Source organism: Sapajus apella, unplaced genomic scaffold, assembly GCF_009761245.1.
Source record: "Sapajus apella isolate SASKATOON/1434 unplaced genomic scaffold, GSC_monkey_1.0 scaffold26, whole genome shotgun sequence".
NCBI classification, from domain to species: Eukaryota; Metazoa; Chordata; class Mammalia; order Primates; family Cebidae; genus Sapajus; species Sapajus apella.
The window spans coordinates 26,323-36,703 of record NW_022436966.1 but is presented as its reverse complement, the minus strand read 5'-3'; the positions used below and the strand labels follow the sequence as shown (position 1 = coordinate 36,703).

At 42.0% G+C, this 10,381-nt stretch overlaps 1 long non-coding RNA gene and 1 pseudogene across 1 annotated transcript; one reads left to right on the top strand and one right to left on the bottom strand.

The window, feature by feature from the left end:
* The first annotated feature begins 3,000 nt into the window (after positions 1 to 3,000).
* LOC116560420 lies at positions 3,001 to 4,145 on the top strand. Its single transcript, XR_004272965.1, has 2 exons — positions 3,001 to 3,199; positions 3,510 to 4,145. It is a non-coding gene; the product is annotated as an uncharacterized LOC116560420 (long non-coding RNA).
* Positions 4,146 to 8,829: 4,684 nt separating this feature from the next.
* On the bottom strand, positions 8,830 to 10,181 carry LOC116560379 (annotated as a pseudogene).
* Between the last annotated feature and the right edge of the window lie 200 nt (positions 10,182 to 10,381).

Below are 10,381 nucleotides of genomic sequence, written 5' to 3'. Positions count from 1 at the left end.
GAAAGGTAATTTAACAGTTTCTATCTACTTTTGCCCAGAATTTTATTATTTTATTTTTATTTTTTTATTTTTATTTTTGAGACAGAGTTTCGCTCTTGTTGCCCAGGCTGGAGTGCAATGGCGCGATGTCGGCTCACCGCAACCTCCGTCTCCTGGGTTCAGGCAATTCTCCTGCCCCAGCCTCCTGAGTCGCTGGGATTACAGGCACGCGCCACCATGCCCAGCTAATTTTTTGTATTTTTAGTAGAGACGGGGTTTCAACATGTTGACCAGGATGGTCTCGATCTCTTGACCTCGTGATCCACCCTCCTTGACCTCCCACAGTGCTGGGATTACAGGCTTGAGCCACCGCGCCCGGCCACTTATTTTATTTTATTTTATTTTTTATTTTGAAACGGGATCTCACTCTCACTCAGACTGGAGTGCAGTGGCACGATCTTGGCTCACTGTAACTTCTGTCTCCCAGGCTTAAGCGATCCTCCCACCTCAGCCTCCTGAGTACCTGGGAGTACAGGCATGTGCTACTACCTGGCTATTTTTTATATTTTTTGGTAGAGGCAAGGTTTCACGATATTGCACAGGCCGGTCTTGAACTGTTGAGCTCAAGTGATCTGCCTGCCTCAGCCTTCCAGAGTGCTAGGATTACAGGTGTGAGCCACTGCACCCAGCTCACCCAGCATTTTTACTTTTGGAGTTTATAATATACTGTGTGCATGTGGAATTTAACCTATAGATATACTTGCATATGTGCAAAATGGTATACAAAATTAACCATGGAAGCATTGTTTTTTACAGCAGAAAATTAAAATAGCTTATATGTCCATCCATAGACAAACTGTCAAATTAATTACTGTATATCCAGATAATGAAATCCTACATAGAATGAGGAAGGTCTGTCTGTGCTGGTATGGAAAGATCTCCAAGACACATAATTTTTATTTTTAAGGTCAGAGTAGTGTGTAGCATACTACAATGTGTGTTTTTGAAAAAATAAAGGCGGGAAGAGAATTGCTTGAATGTAAAAAAAAATCCTCTGGAATCCTATATTAGTTATTCTTTTCCACTAATGTCTAAACTGACCTAAAAATAAAAAACTTTTGTTCCTCCCTCTCCTCCTCCTTCCTTCTCTTTCTCCTCCTTCCATCCCTCACCCCACACAAAGACATTCATTGAAAAGGGTTTACTTCCTCACTGGAATAAACCTGTCCACTCAGCCTCAAGGCTGCTTCCAGAGATGTCTTCAAGTAACAAGGAGACTGTGACAGGTGCCAAAACAAAAACAAAAAACAAAATACCACAGTCAGTGATGTCTCACTCCAAGTGCCAGTGAGGCTAAACTAAAAGAGGACAGTGATGTGACTTAAGCAAAAACGCTTTTTAACGTTTTCCTGGGAACAAATGTTAAAAAGGAACAAACAGAATTCCCATGAAGGTCAGTTCCTCCTTCCAGATTTTTGTGGCACAGAAACTAGTGATTTTCAAGTCCCTGTGTTAAATAAGTTTAGCCTAAAGCTGCCTCCTTCCGTATTTTAAGTCTGCCCTAAAGGTTTCTCTGTACTCCACGAACTGTCCTCTAAATTGGCTTGTAAATGGTCTGTAGACTACTCTTTGCCACTCACCATGTTTTAACCAATCAAAGGTGGCCAGCTGTTCAAACCACATTCAAATAAGGCAAACGGTGAGCTGGAACCAATCTGGCTGTTTCTGTGCCTCATTTCCATTTTCCATACACTGTTTATCTTTTTATTATATCTGTAAATTATCCTCTACCACATGGCTGTGGCATAGGAGGCCGCCTGACTCACAAATCATTTTTTTGCTCAGTCTTTTAAATTCAGTTTGGCTGAAGTTTTTCTTTTAGGCTGGGCGAGGTGGCTCAGGTCTAATCCCAGCACTTTGGGAGGCTGAAGCGGGCTGATCACCAGGTCAGGAGATCAAGACCATCTGGCTAACATGGTGAAACCCTGTCTTTACTAAAAATACAAAACGCAGCTGGGCACAGTGGCCAGCGCCTGTAATCCCAGCTACTCAGGAGGCTGAGGAAGCAGAATTGCTTGAGCCTGGGAGGCAGAGGTTGCAGTGATCTGAGGTCACGCCACTGCATTCCAGCCTGGGTGACAGAGCAAGACTGTGTCTCAAATAAAATAATATGCTCTTATCTTTTCCAACTCTATATATGTGTAAGCCAAATATTTTTAATGTGTACTTTAACCGGCATAATATATGAGAACATACTTAATGCAGAAGCAGATGAGTTCAGCTATATTAAACCAGGTATTAAAGAGCTTTGTTAAAAAAACAGTGCCATTCTTCTCACTACCACTTTTTTGTTTTAGAAAGAATTTCTAATTTGCATGCTAAAAATAGGTTACTTATGTTACCATGTAACATGCTTATTATTATTTTAAGTGAATTAAGCAATAAGTATTTTTAATATTTTTAGATAGCCCAGATTAAACCCCGGACTCCATCCCAGTGGCCCTTGTCCCCTCCACAGAGACCTTGGTGCTAGAGTGGATTGATTGAGATGCTGGCCTTGATTCTTCTCCCCTGGCTGCATCCCAGCCCTTTGCTATGTGACTTTGTAGCTCCGCTGACTGCAGAGGTGGCTTTCTCTCTACCCCTGAGACTGGAATGACAGCAGATGTCATACCTGCAGGGGCTTCAAAACATATTTTGTTGTTTCTGCTTTTGTTTTTGCTCCTTTGCAATTTATTTGAAATGATGCCTGAGCTAGCCTGTTGGAAGTTGAAAGAGCCCTGTGGCCCTGTCCCTTCAGCCAACCCCACAGCACTTATACAATGCAGTCTGAGACCAGAGGAGCTGCCAGCCAAGCCCAGCCAAAATTGCTGACCTGCAGATTCATGCACTAAATAAATGTTTATTATTATTTTGTGTTTTTTTAATGGAACATTTTCATGGCACCAGAAAATAAAACAGATGAGGACTAAGCTGATTTTTTTATCTTGCCCAAATTCCTATCTAAGGGGTTTGGGGAGTCATGCCCTACAAACCATAAATTCTCATCAGATGGGTTTTACTTAACTCTGTATATTGTATATATTTCCTTCCTTCCTTTCCAAATCCAGGAGATAATCAACTAAGAGCCAGGCACCCTTTTAAGTCCGTTGAGTAACATTTTATAACCTGCTCTCTCTGAAGTCTGCTCTCTGAGACACAGAAACATTCCAAGCCTGTGGTAAGTGAGCTCACCCTAAAACCCTTAAATATTCTCAGTCCGTAAGGGAGAGCACTCCTGACCAAAATTGGTCAAAGCTTTTCTCAGCTTTATTCGTCAACATACACCTGTCTTTGATGGTTGAGCCACTTTTCATGTTTCTTTCCTCTTTTTTTTAACTCTTAGACTTGGTGCCAAAACCTGGGATGGGTGTTGTGGGTAGAGGCTCTCTTGCAACCCAGGAGGCAGTGGGCAGCAGCAGCTCATCCTGCTGGATCCTGAGTGTCTGGCCACTCACTGCCCCATGTTGTCTCTCACTTCACTTTTCAAGCAATTTGCATGAGGAGGACAACTAACCTGAAGAGGACTGCAAGGCTTGGGCTGGGACTACTCCCCAGGAGGTTCTCAAAACCCTCAGGTCTCAGGAATCCATCTCCAACCACCCACAATGGGGAGTATTTTGCTCTCTAACCCTTGTCCCCTCCTCCTCCCTCATCCTCCCTTCTCTCTCTGTCTTCCTCGTGTGGCTCCCATCCAAAAGGCCCTTTGCCAATTCCAACTGAACATCCCACATCAGACATTAATCCAGCCAACTGGTAAGATCTGCCCTTCCCTGACCTTCTTGCAGTACCCAGGAAAGTCAGGTCTGACATCCCAGTTCTCGGAGGACCAATGGGACTAAGCTAGAAGAAATCTTGGGGACACCCAGTTTCTTCTCAGCTTGACCATCCTCTTCATGAAAAGGATTCTAGGTCTCTGTCTTTTGTCTGGAAATGCCTAGAACAAAACAGACACCCTTGGTTTTCTCTTACCAGTCCACATGAGTGCCAGACAGTCCCAGATTCCTACTGGCCTGTCTCTTTCACAACCTCACCAAACTTGGCTTATGGGAAGCATAAAGCCAAAGTGGTTTTTTTTTTTTTTTTTTAATTGCAACATGGTCTGGCCCCAACACAAATTAGATAATGACAAGCAATGGCCCACAAATGACACCTTTGACTTTCAGATTCTCAGGGACCTCGATAACTTTATAACCAGGAATGGCAAATGGCGAGAGCTTCTTTATATTCAGGCTTTCTTCTACCTTAGGTCCTGACCCTTCCTGTGCCAAGCTTGCACCCCGTCATGAAATTCTTCTTATTAATGAAAACCCTCCCGGGTCTCTCCTTCCTCCAAAACTCCTTCCTTCTCAACCCCTTTCTCTGAAACCCCTTTTGACCCTACAGGTGAACCCTCTCCATATTCTCATCCCCCTGCATCCGTTCCTTGCCTGGCCAAACCTTCAGCCCTGGTGGCCCCTCCTGCCCCCAAGTGTTCTGCCCTAAACCCTGCTCCTCCTCCTTTTCCACTTGTTAGCCATTCAAAAACTACTCTAACCAGTCAAATCACCTCTGCCATTCTCCCTCTCCAGGAAGTGGCTGGGGTTGAAGGCATTGCTGGAGTTCTTGTCCCTTTCTCCATGTCTGATTTGTCACAAATCAAACAGCATCTGGATCTTTCTCTGAAGATCCATCTCATTGTCGTGGGGAATTCATACACATAACCCAATCCTTTAATTTAACTTGGCATGATATTCATATAATTCTAGCCTCCACTCTCACCCCTGATAAAAAGCACCCAGCTTAATTAAAATGGATATCCAAGCTATGAGTATATTCAAAAGGCCTTTATGTTTTTCTTTTCATAAATCTTGTTTTCCTGGAAAAGATTTTTCCCCCGTCGAATTAAATACTTTTTTTCACTCTTGCGACTCTTGGTGCATGCATGAAAGACCCTGAAATGACTTCCGGTGGCCCTGGACTCCTTGGAAAAACAGAAAAGCACCATAAATCCCATTTTGGGAGAAATCTCTGTCTTCGTCATGGAACCCCTGGAATTACAGGTGAATAAGTACCTATCAAAATCTGTCTTTGTCTTTCAACTATACTTGTTTATTAGGCCCTGGAAACTGTTTTCCTAGCCCTGTTCTTAAAAGGCCTCACCTAAAGGCCAATAATCCAGCTGGGAAATTAACAACGAAAAAAAATCTTACGACTACTGGATCTTCTTCTGGTCGTCTGTGTTGCTATATATGTGTTATATGTCCAGTGTCTATTTAAAAAGCTCTAATTAATTGGTCTAATTAAAATAAGCATTTAAATCAAATATTTTTAGGGGAAAAGTAAAAGCTGTGAAAACTTTCAGTTCATGTGACTTCAATCTTTAAAACTTACTGGTACAGTAAGATTAGAAATGTCTTAAGAGTTGCCAGCATATATTTTTGTTTGCATTTATTAATCAAGCAATTCCAGACTTATCTCTGCCAAATACTATAAGATGTCAAAATTGGCATAGAGGCTACAAAACTGTAACTCAGCCCAAACACAGTAATCTTTGCTTGTTTAATTCTTTAATAAATGAAACAATATTGGTTTAATGAAGATAACTACATCTTGAACTATTTAGTAAAAGATCCTAACTTCTTTTTTGTTGGTGGTGCTTTCTTTTTTTTTTTCCCCCTTTTTTTGTTTTTTTTTTAGACAGAGTCACACTCTGTCGCCTAGGCTGGAGTACAATGGCGTGATCTCAGCTCACTGCAACCTCTGCCTCTCTGCCTCCCGGGTTCAAGTGATTTTCCTGCCTCAGCCTCCTGAGTAGCTGGGACTACAGGCATGTGCCACCACACCCAGCAAAATATCCTAATTCCTAATATGTGGCCTTAGGCAGTCTAGTCCACAGACATGAAGGAAGTTTGTTCTGGGAAAGAACTGTTATCATCTTTGTTTCAAAGCTAAACTATAAGTTAATAAAAATAGAAAAGGCTTGGGAACATGTGAAAATAGCCATGACTCCTAGCTATGCAAAAGATATTAAGGAAAAAGAGTTCATATGAAAAGAATCTTAAATGGTAAATTCTTGTCCTAAAGTAAATTCACTCATTTAAAGAAAGGGGTGTTTACAACAAGTCAGAAAGTTGGAGCATGTCAGAGATTGTGAAAGTTGTAAAAAATTTTATAAAAGGGATTTGTGCAGGAAGTGTTGTACAATTTAAAAGTGATTAGACCTCATGAATGCTTTATAAAATGCCACTATAACTCGTAGCTGTACAACTTGCCTGCTTTGCAACTGGGTATGACCTAGGACATATGGAGTTAAATGCTGGAAGAAGCCAAACCTTATTTGCACTTCTGTCTAGGTCTTAGACTCTACACTTAGTACATAATTAAAATCTGAAACTTAGCAACAAAAGCAAAGGTTGCTAAAAGTTAACAGTGTAACATGTATTTAAGACTATTGAAAAAGCAGTTTACATATACTTTTGGTTAAAAGATTATAAGGAGGAATGAGAATGTGGTTTTTTTACCTAGATCTAAAGGCTAAATCATTGTTTTGAAGATTTAAGAATTTAAAAGGAAATTCTGTTTGTAAACATATTGGCTAAAGTTGAAGGGGTATCATCCAGTTTTCTGTAAATTGAGCAAGAAAAGAAAAGCACAATGGGTTTCTCTTAAAGCACTAACTTGTTCTTTAACAAACATTATAAAAAGTATGTAAAGGGTTAAAAAGGGTCTATAAAAACCTTACCTTATGGTTAAACATTAAAATTGGGTAAATGTATCTACAAGGTTTTATTAAAAAGTGAGTTTAACATTAATAGCCCACTAATATAAAGGTAAAATTTAGCTTATTTGGTATAAAATCATATAGGAAGCATTGTCAAATATAAAATGGTGTTTGGCATTCTTTGGGCTATATTTGTATAAATATGTTATTGGTATGTGTTCCAAAGTTATAGGAGGCTCCTATAATTCTGATGTATTTTAGTGTGCTTTATCAGTAATAATTGTAATTGTTATATTAAAATTATTGTGTGCAACAAAAGTAACAGATATCCTTGACAATTGTGACTTTAACTAAAACTTCTCGTCATCCATAAATGATTGTTGTCTTGTTTCTGGTCCTCTAGAGACTAAAGTAATCTTTTTCATTTTTTTTTTTTTTTAGTATTTTTAAGTTAGGGCAATATAGTTATTTGCATAAGTGCAATACGAATCTATTTTCTTTTGTAACAGGAAACAATTGGAAAACTGGTTATTCTACTAAGGCTTTGACTGGAATGGTGTGCTCTCCTTTAAGGAATCTAACTTGACTTATGAAGCCAAGAAAGCCCTTGGAAACTGGCCTAATTTTTTGTGTACACAGTCTCCGTACAGGGTTTCTGGTCTGTGGTAAGTAAACAATATCACTTTCTGACAGGCCAGGAACCCCAAGTTATCTTAAAACCTCAAGGGGAGAGGAATTCACCCAACACGTAGGTATTTAATGGTACAGGTCCATGGCTGGGCTCAGCTCTAAAAGATCTTATCTCAGATTCCTTCTATGGAACAAAGTTCCATCAATGCTAATTTAAAAGGCCTATGTAATACGTAATTATTCTTGCTGCATTGTATGCAAATGCTTAAACCAAGTATAAGAAAGCAAACCAGTCCTACCATTATTTGTCTTTTAATTAATGTTTACTAACAGAAAATAACACATGGGCCTTTCCAAACATGCACCTCTGCCTCTCACTGAGTTAAGGAATGTTGATTCTATCTCAACCAATCGGGCCTAGTAAGAAACACTGTTAAATAACTTGAAGGAAGGGCCAAAAAGCTAAGGGAATACCAAAACAGTTAAATAAATTCTTGGTTTGGGAACGAAATCATAGCATGGGTCATCCCATTTGAGGGCCCTCTCCTAATGATATGCCTAGGACTAATGTTTTTACCCAGCCTATTTAATCTTTTTAAAAGATTTTTAACTGACAGGATCATGGCCATTTCACAGATAACTACCCAAAAACATCCACAGACAGTGTTACTCCTTCAGTCAATCTGAGACCAGAAAACTCTCCATCCTCCTATCAGCAGGAAGTAGCCAGAAAGAAAATGCCACCCCTTGTCCTTTTTGTAACCATAGGGTCTGGATTAACAGAGCAGGAGCATCTCTGTCTTGGACAAGCACCACCATTTTAAAGTTCCCCTTGATCAACCATCTAATTCCAACCCAAAGGCCATCATCCTAATGCTTAATGCCAGCATGCCCATGTACCACAAATGACATCTCCGACCAGAAACATTCCAACTCTAAGATAAACCCCTCCCCAACCAGAGACATGCCAGCCCTGAGATAACCTCCCCTCTGGCCAGAGAGATGTCAGCCCCAAGGTAACCACCTCTCTGACCAGAGACATTCCAACCCTGCAATAAACTTCTCCACATAGAAACATTCTAAGCCTGTGATAAACTCTCACCCTAAAACCCTTAAGTGCTCTTAGTCTGTAAGAGAGAGTGCTCCTGACTGAAATTGGCAAAAGCCCCTCTAAAGTTTATTCTCCAGAATAAACCTGTCTTTGACTGTTCAGCCACTTTGTGTGTTTCTTTCCTCTTTCTTTAACTCTTACACCCTGGTCACTCATATTTGGCTCAGAATAAATCTCTGAAAATATTTTACAGAGTTTGACTCTTTTTATCAACACAGAAAAGACCCAAAAAGACTGAAAGAAGCAGAACCCCAGAAGCCACCCTACAATCAAACACAAGGGACACAGATGAGAATGGACAATAAGCTTTTATTGTGTCATTGCACTGGAAGGTTGGAGACTGCGTACTGCTACAGCAGAGTGGATTCTATTCTAACCAATACACAAAGAAAGAGATCACAGACCCCCCTGCCTGAGCAGAAGGGAGGTGGTAGATGAACTGTAGGAACAGCCACTAGCCTCCAAATCAAGGTGAGGTAGGACTGACCAGTCTCCCAGAAGCCCATGCCCTGGTAGAGGGCCAGGCCAGAGAACTACAATGTATTCATGCCAAGGACAACTTTACTGTAGCCCTGGTCCCAGGCAAACTGGAGGACAGTCCTGACCAGGGCTTTTTCTGTCCCCTGATGATGGTGCTCAATATCTACGAAGAGGTGACGCAGCTGCAACTGTTTCTCCCTCAAGGTGGGATCATCAATGGGCAGAGCTCCCACCATGCCCAACACTTTTTCTTCAAACTCAGCCACCCAGAAGCAAGAGCCACGCTCACTCAGGTAGGATTTGGTATGTCAGACATGTCTGTGCGCAGTGTCCTGTCTTCATACTTCCTCCAGGGATATTTGGCAAAGAACCACAGGGCACAGAGGAGGCTGAGGCTGAGGCTGAACACCATGAGGAGCCAAGAGCCAGAGAGCAGGAGATGTGTGAGCGGCCCCCCGGGTAAGAGCACAAGTGCTTGGGGCAGCTTCAGCAATTGGAGGAAGGTGGTCAAGGTGTGTTCATTCACCCCTGTGGAGAAGAAACCCACGACACACTTGTGGTAGCTCTCTCGGTATTTGCGGATGTGATAAGGAGCCATGGACATACTTCTATTTCTGAAATCTCAAAGTCCAGAAAAGAGAGCTAGACTCCCTGCACACCTTTACAGCAGTCCTGAGGAAGAGAGAGGAAACCAGGTGAATGCCTGCATGGCTTCCAGCCTTCCAAGAACGGGAGACTGCTAAAGGGTATGTCTTTCTGCTTTTGCCCACAAGGAAGCAGGCCTCTGCCACTGGGAGAAGGTAGGGTCAGAAAGACCTGCACTGGAATCTGGTTTCATCCCCTTTTAGCTGTGTGACCTTGGGCATGTTGCTTAACTGCTCTGAGCCTCTGTTTCTTCATCTATAAAAACTTGATAGATGAACTACTCACCCCTCCTCCCTCTTTTCCCCTTTCCTGGATCTCTCAGGTTCTTGGTGCATTGAGGAGGCACCTACTGCAGGCAGGCCACATATCCAACCCCTTTGTTCTTTCTCCAACGACCATACATTGCAGAGAACCTGTATCCAAACACGAGTTTCGGGAAAGACACCTTCTCCCTTGATAACAAATGTTTAGGTTGCTGAGAAGAGCATAAGGGCCAAGCACAAAAAACAGCCCAACCTCCAGATCCCAAGGAAGGTGCAGGCTGAGAGCCCTGTCCTTCCACCCATGTCCCCTCACCTGTCACCACAAGAGACTTGAGTGTCCAGGGAGCCTCAGCTCTCAGCCATTCACTGGCATCCAGAAGATAGTGTCCAGGGCCCAATCACCCCTGGAAAGCAGGCTAGCTGCCCCCTCATTGGTTGGCTCCTGAATTTTTGGTAATCATAAACCCTGGGGTCAAATTGCTGGGCTGTAACACAGCAGGGAGTGCATTCCCAAGTGCATTCCTCTATGTG